Source organism: Varroa jacobsoni, unplaced genomic scaffold (genome assembly GCF_002532875.2).
Source record: "Varroa jacobsoni isolate VJ856 unplaced genomic scaffold, vjacob_1.0 scaffold_734, whole genome shotgun sequence".
NCBI classification, from domain to species: domain Eukaryota; kingdom Metazoa; phylum Arthropoda; class Arachnida; order Mesostigmata; family Varroidae; genus Varroa; species Varroa jacobsoni.
Genome location: NW_019213636.1, coordinates 246,761 through 262,170, shown reverse-complemented (window position 1 = coordinate 262,170; position 15,410 = coordinate 246,761). Strand labels below are relative to the sequence as shown.

At 40.0% G+C, this 15,410-nt stretch overlaps 1 long non-coding RNA gene across 1 annotated transcript; it reads left to right on the top strand.

The window, feature by feature from the left end:
* Positions 1-13,857: 13,857 nt before the first annotated feature.
* On the top strand, positions 13,858-15,410 carry LOC147753117 (uncharacterized). The gene is made up of 2 exons (XR_015312151.1): positions 13,858-14,238; positions 14,667-15,410. It is a non-coding gene; the product is annotated as an uncharacterized LOC147753117 (long non-coding RNA).

Below are 15,410 nucleotides of genomic sequence, written 5' to 3'. Positions count from 1 at the left end.
ATATAATATAGGCAAAATGGCCTGTTCAAACATACACCTTATCGTTGGAACTTACGGTGCAGTAGGTGGCTAGATATGTGTTCATGGTTTGACGTTTTGATTGGTGGTTTGAGAATTCGTTCCCTGAAGCGAGTATTTCCTCAACGAACTGCAACTTAACGAGCAGTAATTAACCGTAACTCGTCTTGCGGTACGGCATATCAACCGAAAATAGCTAGGCATGGCAATGTGTCACCTTATGCCGTTCCATTTCATAATAATTGATAGTGTAACTGAGCCACTCTGGAAATGCCGGAAGCTTGGAATGACGATGGCTTAGTTCGGGCGGTAATAAACGATCACTCATCTGTGATGTCAGATCTGTTACAAACAAAAAACCATTGTTTGAAGATGCTGTAAGCCAATTCGATGTAGCGCTTCGTTCGGTAGAACCCCAACTGCTAACTGCTGGGTAGACCGTGGACCAAACAGAAGGCAATGATGAAACTATTTCAGTTGAGGTTCTTATATAACATCTAATCAGTGTGCCCAACATTAATTTGGTCGAAATGGCCTAGAACTACACGAACGAAACGAATGATAATGTTGAAATGGCATGACCATGATATATATCGCTTCCGAGAATTAGTAGACCTGGGTGATAGGTCTAACCAAAAACATCTGAAGGATTATCAAATAGACTCCTTAACCATTTTCTTGCGATTGTAACAAAATCATAAGGAAAGAAGGATTCAGCAATGAACTATGACGAGTTCGATCACGCCTATGATGCGTTCGCTGTTCAGGTGCCATCTTTAATCAGTTTGTGACAGTGCCATTGCAAAGATAGGTGGTAGTGTCTTACATTATATAGTGAGCACAGGACGTAATTACAGCGTTGGCCTAGTAGGACAGGCATAAGGGAGGCCTGCGATTAAAACACGAACCGTTCTTGCATCTTTTAGATCTAAAAAATCCCTTATGACACACTCGTAATATTTCGCAGCAGCCTTTTTAATAAATCAAATAAATTATCCGTAGTTATGTAATTTTTTTTTAATTTATAAAATCAATCATTCAATGATCATGAGATGAGAATTAGTTTTTTTTAGCTTCGTGATAGAGTAAGCCTTAATCGCATCCCCTTTCTAATACAAATTATTCTCTCTGATGTTCAAGCCTCCCCTAGACTTCAATAGCTCCGAAATTTCGTCGATGAGCCTTTTTTTTTCTAGTAAGGCTAATTATAGCTCGTCGTTTAACCTGTTAGGCCACACCAGCCAGGCTGCCTAAAGAGTCTGTACGCCTCTTATAGGACCCATTGTAGGGCCTTTTATAGGTTACGCCTTTATAGTTGTTGCTCAATAAATAAACCTAAATAGTATATAAGGCAGCTGCAGGAGAACAACGTTTACCATCAGTTAACGGTTATGTATCCTAACAGCACTGGAATACTTACTAAAGCAAAATTTATATACACAATTCTTATTTGTGCCTGGGAGTTCCAATTCTACAAATGTGTACAGCATCCAATTTTTTGAATTCTACGAAGAAATTCTAAGCGAATGATCACGTGGAGTTGTTATCAATATTTTACTGTATCTTGACTGATAGGACAGTAATTAGTTCATTCTCAGTCTGTCGTCCTCTCTAATCAATGGGGGGTTCCAGGGGAACAGGGTTCCCCAATACCGATGACTCGTATCTGGTACATCATGCATTAGTTACAATAGTAACAGTAAGCCAAGTAATAATAAGCTAATACACGAGAACATCAAAGTTCCTTGCTATGTATAGAAGGTGTAAATCCAGATCATTACAAATCCAGAACGGTACATTATATTTTGTTGACTTCGGTCTACTTATACAACTATGCGTATTTGAGTACAAGCACAAATATCGTCGTACAACGTCTACATGGCGAAATGTATCATACTAGTGTTTTTGCCAGAAATCATGGACGACATTTTAGCGAGTGGACGTCTAATTTTCGGCGCGACACATTTTTCCAACACATCCGAAAAGATGAGGGGCAGGCCTTTTCTCAGATCTCGACAGTTCAGTGAATGAATGAAGACGGACTCGCTCCGTTCGACCACTCAAGCGAGCCTCTTTAGCACGTATACTACTGCCCTTAAGTTCAGTTTCTTTTATTTTCACACAATGAGTCAAATTTGCCCTGAGCGACATGACACGAGGCAAACCTACCTTTCTAGAGATCATAGAAACACTGTACGATCTTCCCGCTTCGTAGCACACCTTTTTGAATTTATTACTGATTTTATGCGACGACAGCGGGAGGTTCTTAGCCGGGAAGTATGGAACGTTTTGTTTTGATCTGCTGATCACTACTTTCTGCCCCCCTCTTCCCATTTCCACAATTCACGAACGGAAACGAAGCTTTACCAGCTCGTTGTTCATTCGTGCGAAAGGAAGCGCCGGCTGTGCATAGTACGAGACACTGACAAAAGTGGGAACGTCATGTTCGCTGAAATTAGACTACAACAAACTATCGCGCCCGCCAGATACGATCTATCATTTTTACGTATCACATCGTTTATCGTCATGTTGAATATGTTTGTCAGTATTTTAATGGAAAATATTACGGTTTAATGCTGTGCGATCGACATGAAAAAGTACTTAATAAATTATCTTTAATTGGTTTCTATTATGAATCGTTTTTAGTATACCAACCGTTTGATCTATTATAGCTCTATTATGACGTATACATTTGCTACGTTTGTCAGATTATCAAGGCTTTCCAATGATTTATTACGGTACAAAAATTTATCGATAACAGACCATTCAAATGGGCTTTCTGCAGATTTTCATCGTATAGTCCTCTAATAATCTATCAGGATTTGATTTGTTCACTATGATTTCTTTTACGTTTAGCTCTTACCCCCTTTACTTATCCTTTTCCTAATTGATAGTCTGCGCACTGTTAACCAGCTGCCATTTTGACACATTGTATCATAACTCGACCGATTCCTATGGGACACCTAGTTTTGTCAGTTCTATTAGCAAGCCGACGAGCGTCTTGGCGTAACCCAGTCTTAACGATGCATTGGCCCTTAACTTCCCTCAAAAAACTAAACTTTATTTGCAAGTTCGTCGTAAAAACTTCACATGCATGTTTCATGCATGCGTACATCGCTTTCGAAAGGTGACATTCCCATGATGCCTTGCGATTGATTAGTATCTTTATGGATGTTTAATTTACTTGCTCAATATTTTCATTTTTCTTTGCTAGTTTTGTAACGTGTACGTTATGACGACAGCAAGCGTAACAATAATGGCAACAACGGTAGCATCATTCAATGCCTTTGTGCAATAATCAGCTCTTATTACCAATTTTTTACGCATCTGTCACCATTAACAAGACCAAGAGCTTCAACATCATCGGCCGAAGCAGTCTGATACTAAAATACATACACGCACACAGACGGATTTATACTGTCACCAGTTATTGTTGCAGCAGAAATGTAAAAAGCAATGTATGAAAGAAGATTTGATTTTTTTTTACCATTTTGGAGCCAATACGATGCAGATATTCGATAAGCTAGATCGATCGATGGTGCTTTTTGCGTCATATTTATCATCATTCTCACTGAGTCCCAACACAAGGAACAATTGCCTGATTCGGTATCCAACCGTACCAAAACGCGTGTAACGTACAGCATCTTGTAAGCACACCTATACATAACTACCTATTTGAAAATAATTCTTCTTTTTCGTGTTTGTTTTTACGAAGCCATTGGATTGCTTGCGCAGTACGGGGCTTACTATTTATTTAGATCGCAGGCAACATATCGAGGGGTAACAACTGACACATTTATAATTGAGAATAGGTACAGTGACGACTTATTTATGATGACTAGCAACAGATGTAAAAGCGTCATTCATTTATAAAGTTTTTGCAATATTTGCATTAAGCAAAAAAAGGAACACTTTAATTTCCAGTTGAAATTCCTATGTCATGTTACTATGAAGATTGTGAGTGGCCTTTTGTTACGCGTGTTAAGGGTTGTCGCTTCGATAGCGCAGTGTTCATTTGCGGCTCGATAAACCACCAAAAAACGACAAGAAGCAATAGGTTATTTCTCTGAATGCCGCTAGCGACACATAAATGTTCCATAGTATAAAAAAACATTTTCAATATACAAAAGTAACGATCTTATCTCTGCTTCAGTTGTTTCCTCTGCTTACATATAAAGCTGGTTATTTACGAAAAGATACAACCCAGTTGAACCGAATATAATGAAAATTGTCACAGGACTTGCAGTTTCGTCCAATATGAATTAGCATAAGCCACTGATCCTCAGTGACATTGATGGCGATGTTAACGGAACACTGCTCGAAGAAGGAAATAGACTTCGATCGGAAAAGCCAGAGTAAGCTTGGCTAGTTCGAACGACTGTAGAAACTTCATCCTGAGATAACGAGCGTCGTCGTGTTGGTCAGTGCACTACTGCCCTCAGAAAGGATTAGACGCCTCAACTTGCAACGACGGGCGTTGACGAATGAACAGTAAAGACTAACAAAAAAAAAGCGACAATACCGCGACCTGCATTCGGCAAGTTTCCAGCAAACCCGGGTCAGGGCACGAAGTCGTTTATTTGAATTATCCATATGTCGGGCCTGTATGGGTAGATAAAGTGACAGATAACATGAGGCAGCGTCACGTTATGACTGCGAGTGTTGTGTCCAGCTTCTACGATGCGTTGAAGGTGCTTCGCGGCCTAAGTTTGCGTATACCACTTCCACGTCAACAGCTGTCGTAAAGCAGTATGTCTTAATGAACTTCTTTCGGTTGATTGGATAATACCATGTACAATGAGTAATCAGTGCGCACAAATATCATTGTTTAGCGGGCAAATGACATTTAGCATTTATAGAGAATTATTTGGAGATAATCTGGCGTTGGTTTTTTATTTTGTTAGGACGAACAGCTACGAAGGACGAGTGTTGTTTTATTAAAACATAGATATCCTGGGCGACTACAGGGGTAAGCAAGCGCGCAGTAACTGAGCGTATAAAAGTAAACAATACTCATCCAATTAAATTTATAGATGAACGAAATCAAATAGCCTGACACACGCTTGTCGTCGATAATCGCACCTTGAGGACGGTCGCTGCTTGACAGATACGTAAATAAGAAGAAGGCCGGCACTAGTAAAAGGGTAAGTAAATACTTTCGGAATATAGTGAACACCCAAGGCGTGTACATGATCCGGGGTTGACTTTTGTTCTTCACAACAATTCAACAAACATTTTGTTATGGAGCAGTCTTTAATAGCGACACATGCGTCAATTATAGCTTGCTTATACTCCCCTATTGACAGTGATTGAAAGCAAACACATTAACGTCAAGCTGTGTGTAAGGTCAAATCAGCACGGCCTTGATCCTTTATTTATGGTCGCTCATACATGTTGAGCTATTGTTATTGCTCGGTAGAACTTCCGAGACGATGAGATGCCAGATTCTTTAATAAACTTCGACTACAACGTAACACCTATTCAGTAGCCAAATGCTTGCTTTGAAATCATGTAAATCAACTGATGAGTGTGTAGGCTCGTTTTTGTGTTTTATTTTTCCCACTTATACCAATTTAACAAACACAGTTAACTGAGCTAAAGCCGTAGTTCAATCCAGTAGTTTTAGAAGAATACAATGTTAAATAACAAAATTATATATATAATATTTTGTTAATTAAACTATAATTATGTGACCTTTCTAAGTTGTTTTTTTTTTCGACAAAATCCAACATGTCAGTCGTGATGAGATAGACTTTTCTCGCAATAGTGCAGTTATATTTATAGAAAATAGAAGAATCGATATTTTCGTTCGAACTTTCACTAGTCCAAGACAGCTCTTGACAGATTATGCCGTCTACGCACTCGTTAATTTTATTGAAGTTGTTTATTAATATGTTAGATTGATGTCTTGTACAGCGACTCACTCTCGCCTTAAAGAACACTTCGGGCCAGATCTGTTGATAAGCTTGGAACTGAGTAGCGCCAATTTGTCATCGTATTTGATTGCGTTGTTATTACAATTTAATCACAAGGCCGGCCCCCCAACAGTATTGTTCTGTTCCGTCCTTGCAGAGGAAAGACGCCAAAATGATGAGATTAGTATAAAACAATGTGCGCGCCCTTGGCCAGTATTGCTATTGTGTATTATTGTTACATTGCAATTGTCGTTAACTACGCCCCCTTTTCTTATATGTCCTTTTTTTCTTATGGTCCAAAAAATAACCAAACGTTTACCAAGATTCCGGCCAACGCTCAATGACGCGGATGAAACCGTTTACACGGGAAAATAATTAAGAAGCAGGCGAGTGGAGTGTACGAGTGTCTCTAAAAACCTTAAGGATATAAAACGATACCGATCTGAGTTGTAATATGCAGGGGGTAGGGGTGTGCATGTATGTGTATGCGTACGTGTACGTTTTTATGATAGCACCTTGTAGATACGATTGCTTGGCTTACCGTACGTTCGGTTTTGCCGGAGCTGTACATGGAATTGTCTATTGATGATGGAGTAGGAGTTATCCTCTCCCATGTATGGGAGCCAGGTTCTTATAGACCGGGTATAGCCGCTATGGAAGCTGTTGTTGTTGATTGTTTTTCGTCGATGTCGGTTCCGCCGCTCTAACCGCAACTCGACGTAGGCGCTGTTGAGTCACAACGGTGCTAGTACCGAGCAGACATTTATCAAACGAGATATCTCAGGTCACACTATTCTATATTTGTATGTAGGCAAATGGGTAAGTGGCATGAGAATAATAGGAAATATGCCGCGAAGTTGTCGGCTCGTCCCGGCGATATTTTTCGCTAGAACACAGTCAATATATCTATACAGGAAGTTACAACGGGTACAGAGCATGACCGTGAATTACATCAGGAAAGTTCGAAAAGATCGTACGAAATGTATGAACAGTTTATAATACACCCGTATACACTATATATATAATACTACGAGAGCGACCCAAGTTGTTGAGTAGGTCGGATGACAAAGTAAACTGAAAGATCGATTTATTGCCGCTGATTTTTGTTTTATTTTCGACGGCAGATTGATCTCGAATCACCCATCGCTTTATTTACACATGTTTGACTAATCCTAACAGTCGGATATGAAATAACAAAAAGCTTAAAAGAGTATCGCTTTCAACCACCTTGCGAACTGCGAGAAATGGCCCCAGATGAGAGTCTCAATGTAGGAAGTCTCCAGTTGAAGATATAATTCTTAAAGCTAAAATAAACGTGTAGGCTAGAGTATTCCTACCTTTGAAAATGAGTACCGCAGTTTTTGTTACAAAACTCGTATTTACTCCAAAATGAAATGGGGTTGATACAGCTATGAAAGCTTAATCATATAGAAGACCTTTGCTGCTCGGATTTTCTTCATGATTAAGGCAGCGCTTCCGGTCCACAAAATTTTTAGTAATCCTGCCAAACAACTGGTACGTCAGAGCTACACGTCACAAGACGTAAGGATCTTCGATAAAACCAATAGTCAGACCCTTTGCAGAAACATGTAAACATGCCAAAGGGCTAAAGTACTGTTTGATGGTGCCAATTGTTTGTTGAATTTATCCTTGATATAACGACGTTCTGCGTATGTTTACCACTGTTTGTGTTAAGACAGTCTAACAACCAGGCTGAATTGGCTATTGCCAAGTGCTCCCAGATTCGTTTAATCATTCCCAATATTACGGTACATCGTATAGGTACATCGATGAATCGACATCAGAGCCGAGCCTGGAAGAGTCTCGTTAGTCTCAATTTCGCATCGGTGTTTGTATTATAACAGAGTAAATAAGTATTGCCCTATGTGAAAATCGCCCAACGCTGTTTCATGCAATGGCACGCCAGGATAGTCGGGGTAGGCTCTATGATTCCCCTCCACTAGAACGTTGTTCGCCTGCGTGCAATACCTATGCAGGTCACCGTATAGGAATGAATTCGATAAGAGGCCAAAGGGAAAACAAATTCGCGTACAAACCGGGTTGACGCAAATTGTATTGATAGACGCGACAGCTAGTAAACTATTGTACAAAAAAGTAATGCAGGTAACCGTCCACAGCCTAGGACAGATTGTTACCTTTAGTACCGTTAGTAATATTATGTACCACAACAATAATGCTCGGACGAGCACGGGTTGTCACACACCGAATAACCAGATTCTAGCCTGTCTTGAAGCTTCCCAAGCAAAAAATGGTTGATGTATCGTACACGACACACTGACGCATATGTACCCTGCGACTAGTCACTGTCGTTTCACTGGTCACTGCAATTCCCTGCTGTTGTCGTAGGTATCTGTGTTAGCAGGGATGACTACACATTGGGAATTACTGGAAAACCGTACGTCAATATTGGCTAAATGCGCGTATAAGCAGCTAAAGAAGGTAGAAAGGAGCCTCCAGCTGTATGATTTGCAAAATTTCACTGAAATGATAGCCTGCGCGAATATATACCGAGTGCAGGTAAATGTATACACATGTAAATTTTCGATCGCAAACGATAGCGGTAATTACCGGGTCACAACTTCTCATTTCGCATCAAGTTTGTTGGAGACGTTGGCAGTCATCGAGCGCAAGGAACGGAAAATTATATTCCTGAACGTCGTTAACTGTTATTGCATCTGATGAGGTCAATTAACTCACAAGTTAGTTTACGGTTGTTACTTACTAATTGTTCATGGTTTGCATGTAATTTTTCTGTTACGTGTTTGCCCAGCTGCGGCGGTACGCGACAGCATTTCGAATAATGACTCGCACTTTCACCTGAGAAATGTGTCGAGAAAAGTTAAATTTTCCTCCATATAGGACAACGTTCTTCCCTTTGCTACTGCTGGTTGTGACATTATTTATAACAAGTTATTAAGCAATGATACGTCGCCGTCCGGGCTCCTGTACCAAGCGTGCTAGCTGTACACATGTGCACGAGAGCCTGCGCTGTCCATTGGCTGCTGTGCACGAACAGCATAATCATAGGATTAAGGATTTCACGCATCGATAAATAAGACACCAGAAAGCGGGCCTTATGCTGCCTATCACTAAAATGAAAAACTCGCGTCGATAATAGCTAACACTGGTAAAGTATTCCTACGTAAAGAAAAACGCTACAACCGCGCCCCGGGGGGTTATTCCTTATACCACCTCAAAACATTTGCTACAAAATTGGTATTAATACTTAGAAAAAAAAGCATTTAGCTTGCGCATAAAGCAGCGCATCGAGTTTTGTCAATCGTCCTTCTTGCGCATCGTCATCAGAGATTGATCGACAGCTACATTTTTTGGGAGATACATATATCCCCCAGACGATCTCTTAAGATCGCTGATTTAAGCTCTGTGTAACACGATTTTTTGCCTTGTTTCAAAGTGATGACATAACTTTCCAGAAAAAAGCAACTAAATGATTCTGCTACTTGGGTGCTATTTGGTTTGAAATGCGGTCTAAGCGGTTTTTAAGAAAAATTAAAAGTTAGTTCGCAGGCAGCCTCAAAGCAATTTTTAATGACGATATTTCATAAAACTATAGGGTAATAGAGAGGTAACTCGTAGCGTCAGTTTCCTAGTCGGACAGACTAGGGAATCTCGTCACATGATTTTGTAGAAATTTGTCCAATTTCTAACTGTGTGCAGCTTATTTTCAAAGCGACAAAATTATGTGAGCTAAGATAATGTTAAAAAAACTCGCGCAGCAGTCGCAGAACATCTTCCGTTATTTACCAAAAACGAAGTGGACAAAAATTTCTATGTTGGTCAATCGGAGAGGATTTTGAGACTTGGAAAAAAACTGAATTCAATGTCTACGAGTTCAGTCTAATACCCATTGTACCCTTCGTATGACAACAATGCCCACTTCTGTTTGCTCAAGCTCAACATTACAATACTAACTTTCTTAACATATAACAAAAAAAGGAAAGGAGACGTAAAGTAAGAACACTAATGATAAATAAATTTGTGTATAAAGCTATATCCTACCATGCAATTGAGCGTTAAAAAAGTACAAAGGGATTATAAAGGGAAATGCGCTTTTATAGGTTGCTATATTTATGAACTCAACGACTAAGAAATGGTGGCCTAATAACAAAATAAAACACTGAATACGGGCCATTATATAAATCAGGAATTATCTGCTTTGAGGAGTACATGTATAAGCCAACAGCTTTATAGACCGTTATCCTAGAGATTTAGTCACAATCTAGAGTGTTGTTTGAGGATGTCAATAGATATAAATGTTATATTGAAATTTATTATGAATTAATATCTCAGTTTGAGGCTATTTGTCGTCAATGGACATATATAATTATTGAGACTTCGAAGCAACGTATACTTAGGCGGGATGTCAAGGACAATCAGGTTCCTAAGTTTTCGGACCGGTACGCTCTACAACTAGATTACTAAGAGGCTCTCTCAGCGTTTCGGTGAATAGCGTTACGCCCGCAATGGTGATATATTGGCTCGCTTACAGAAGCAATTTTGCCATTGACGAAATGTCCCGGATATGTATCGTAGTTTGGTAACGCTTTAAATCGCTTCGGAGTTGTAGACCTCATTAAAGACTAAACATGTGATATTTGACAATGATTTGACGATCTGCGTTCCTATGAGAACTGGGCATGGTTGTTACTATGGCGTGTAATGTTGCCCAGTGAAAACGACGAACGGAACTACTAAATAACCTGGGAACAAGAGCTTAGACCAAATAACAACTCTTATGGCCACAAAAAAAAGGTAGCCTTTTATCATTGCGGCCTAAGAGGGCCGACTGTCATCAGTCCAAGAAAAAAGGACGGACTTTTTGGCTTGACGATATTAGGAACGAGCGAACAGCTAGGTAAAATATTAATAGGTTTCATGTGGGCTGCTTCTGCGGCTGCAGTTGCCTAAGAATTATAAGATTTCGTCTATTTCTAACACAAGTGGTGTTTACGCTAGGGATCCGTACGCATCCTGAACTTGCCGCATTTAATGTTGGTTCAGGTTGTATCGTTAGGACAACGGAAGCACATAATGATAATGCCGTCGACGTTCTTGCGTTATGACGCCTTTAATAAAATTAACAGATTCCTGGCTGTTTGTTAATATTTTTCCGTAGCAAATGCTCCGAGCGATTACGAACTCGATTCCCGTACGCCGTACCGGAACAACATCTACTTGTCGATGACAGCTTAAATACCACAAATGATACAATTACAAAGTTTAACTGGCATCGACTCCATAAAACGCTTTCCATTTACTGGAGAAACGACGGTCCGAATAATAGATAACCGTTCCTGGCACAGTTCTGTGGAATGGATTAGGATTAAATATTACGCCTAATGTGCAGCTGAATTCGTTCACAGTAAACTTCGGCCGGGTATTATCGCGGTGAAGCTAAATACGTTTAAAAAACTGTAGAAAAATCAGTCAGTTGCCAATTGGCGACGATTCCGAAAAAAAACATATAGACCTCATGAAGTTAACTAAATAGGGTTACGCGTTAGCTGTTTACCCCTACTAAAATTGTTACATCTGTCCCTTAGGAGGCACCGGTTCATAAGGGACTAACCGAAGTTCGGCAGTTTCAGACAATACGTCCTTTTTCTTCAAATGCACGTTCGAATCGTCTAGCGCGTTTTCAAATATAACGAAAAAATGAAAAAAAATGTGAACGTTGCAACTCTTTGTATAAAACCTTGAAACATTGTATAAAGTTGCACAAAAAAATCGATAAAATTTTCCAACGACCATCTCATTTAAACATGTACCTATACAATAACGCAAATTGCGCAAAACCTAATTTCGAAAATTTCAAACTTGGTTAGATTCCCATAAAACGCCGAAATAATCCCCAATATCGTGTAAAATGTTTTCTGATAGCTCACAAGCCTGATAGTACATACCGAGAGGTCCGCCTGTAAATAGCTTGCTTCGATGTACAGGCACACTGGCTCTGGTACGTCCACTGACGTTTCAACGAAAAAAACGAGGTCACAAGAGCTCGCATGGACGAAGTGCTTTTAACTCGAGTCGATAGTTATTCAAATCACATAATGCTCAGCGTGCACTTATGCCATAGTTTGTCAATTAGCATAAACCACACACGGTGCCACACAAATGCTGGTTTAAAAATGTTACGTATATTTGTTTACATATATACGCTGGCATAGTTATGTACGTTCGATGAATAGACGACAATTTTCGTATTCTCTCAGGTTTCGTACACTCCCAGGGTGGTGTTAGCTCAATGATTTAACTTATTACTGCGTGTAGATGCGCCAAATATTTGTGGAGGCGTCTGGAGTTGTGAAATACCGTACGATGTAGTTGCCAATAAACGCAGCCGTAGGAAACGGAAGTTTCACGGATTGACTTTTGTATCGCACCAAACGAGTTCGACCAAGTAGAGGTCTACAAGCAGACTTCAACAAATAAAGCTCGTAGATTTTATCGGGGTTTGTTTAGGTAGATAGGAAATTAAAGCGTACTATTCTACGGCCATATGAATGATAGGGCCTCTTGTATTATGGCGCGAGCGGGTTTAAACACAGCACATTTGGATCTCGAATAAATTGTTTCTCCGTTCCGTTGGTTGGGTAAGATCTTCAGGTAACCATTCCACTTTCCACACGCTACCGCCGTTCCGAATTCTCTTCGTTTTATTAACATATTCTATGAAGTTTCATTTGTAAACGGTAGCAACCGTACACGAAGAGTCGAAGAGAGCTACAGATAAACACTTCCCACTATTCCCTTTTCTTATTGGGAAGGGAGTCTTATCGAAGTTCTGTCTTCCGATGCTTCCGAAAGGGGAGAAACGGTGAGGGTGATCAAGACTGATCTAGTTGGCCAGTTATAACCGATTGGCCCAGGAGAATTTTCTATGTTATCCCAGCGTACGCGACACTCGGCATAACGTAGCGCTGCTTGTTTAAACTTTTGCTTGATCTCGCGGCCTGGGCAACAGAAAATGATCTGTGTCGCAATCTTTCAGTTTTGTTAGATTACATTATAGTTCATACATGGATCTCTGTTGAAATGAAAAAATAAATTGAGTTGTGACTGCAAACTGAAACGTTTTTTTTTTTCTATGGATACTGTATGCCAATGGTAACTGTAAGCCAAATTTTCCTTAAACCTGATAAAACTATCTATTTTTTTCAGTTGTCTCCTCGTAAAATATCTTTGAAACTGCGCATCTGACCCAATCTCAACAGGTTTAAGTCTCGCGATGGCAAATGTGTTTTTAGCGAGCCTTAAGCTTGCTGCTAAGGTATATTTAAATATATGAATTACATTTAAAAATGCGTATCTCACATAATCAAAAATCTCTGCTCTGTGAAGTTCGATGGGCTAGATTAGTCCACTATAGGACATATATGTACATATTTTTGAAAGGATGAAATTAAGTCAATCTAATTTTTACGTAAGCAGAACAGCTTATCTCCTGGTTGAAAGTAATCTAACAGTGTGTAGCTGCTTCTGATAATGTTATCGCCGACCTGATTATTGCCAACTGGCAACAAAGTAACACGGTCTTACCAGATTCCTTGTTGACTGTAACTCTGCAATGATACACGCAGACGGGCCTGAGACGGTATTGAACACGGACTGTTTTCGGGAGTTCAATGCGTTCCTTGTTAAAATGCATACTGATCAATTAGTAGGTTTTGCTTCTACTCAAGCCAGCTTTGCTTTCAAGAATTGAGAGCTTTACGACGCGAATATTCTATTTGATCGTCATTATATTAACGCCGTTCGAGGACGCTACAGTCAAAACATATCGCCGGGTCCACCAAAATAGTTATGCGGTATAAGCCAAAAGCTTGGGTTCAAGGATGTCCTTTGAATTGAGCCTACTTATTAAGAGACGATTCTGTCTCGTTCGATATTTTCCTTGCATACCTAGCAATGCTTGCTTATTCAGCAGTTTGATTGCGACTGCGACTATCTGTAGTGGATATATCGATAATCGGTATACTAAATCAGATAACACATTTAAAACGCGACATCTCCATGCCACATTTGCCTTATATGGGTCTTTCCTGTGATTCCGGTTGTTTTAAATCAAGCAACGCATAGGCGTGCCTTCTTCTACTTAAAGAGCCTTCTTTCAACGAAGCTATCGTACTTTTGTTTCGATGATACTTCCATTTGGATATGTAACTCTCTGATGTCCTTCGTGAGACTCGTCAGCTCGGAAACATCGTCCAGTGCCTGTCGCCGACTTTGTTACTTCACGTCATTTGTCTGACGCTTTGATGTGCGTATGCAATTACGTAGGCGCGCTGTCCAAGATATAAGCGCAGGATCACACGGACGAAGCGAAGACCTTTAGCACCAGCTCAAAATATCCAATGATTTAGCAGCATTCCGCATTTCTTTGGGCTAGAGAGGATGTTTCCTCTATCGCCTGCGATCTTTCATATATTTTCATGTAGCTTCAATGATAAATGCAGTATCTACTGGTTTTCGCTTGAATATTAATTGTTCGAGGTGTCACAGGAAACCTATAACACATGAATCAAGTTAAAAAAGGACATGTTTACTAGAACCGGGAACTCAAAACTGGCAATTCTTTTTCAAAAATTCGAAATTATGTCGCGTTACGATGTGCAATGTTGGCTTTCGTAGATAATGAGGATTTCAGGTTATTTACCTATCTCAGGGTCAAATTCTATCTCGTTTCAGGTTTAGGTGAAATAAAATAGCGAAACGATTTATTTCGACACAGAGGATACTGAATAATAGTTTGTGACTAATGAACAGAAGGACTCAAGACAACGGTACTCCGACAAGCATTACTATTGATATTAAAGTGGTTATTTGACATTGTGGCCTCGGTGATTTTTCCCGGGAGTGCCATGCCATTGTAGCAATACATGGCTAAAGAACGGAACCAGTTAATTATGATTTTCAACGGCTCGCCTTTAAAATTTGAGTACATGTGCCCGTTAACATTGGCCTTGTGTTTGACAATACGTTTTGCATTCGCAGTGGGTACGTTCAGTGGGGTTCCCCGTTTGCAAAGCACCTATCGAACATATCATCATCTACTGTTGTCCCGGAATATTCGTAAAAAAAACCTTTCTTTGCTGTTTTTTGCATGCGGTATGTCAAAAAAGTGCATACACATAAAGACCCATCTGATACAGAAAGCAGTAAGCCACAAACAGCAGCAGTATTATGTCGAACTTCGAATGGTTATATATGCAAAGGAACAAATGCGACCATGTTCACAGAACAACGATAGCAGCATGACACGGGGAAGATGTGCGGACGTACACTGTCCAGCAATCCGGGAAGCACGAATATGGAAAACAAAAACACGAACGTTCGAAATGTCGCAAAGGACAACAGAAAAACGGCGGAAGTAACAAGGTAACATAACGATCTGCCCCCTCAGCGATCAATAAAGTCATTGTATCAATTGAA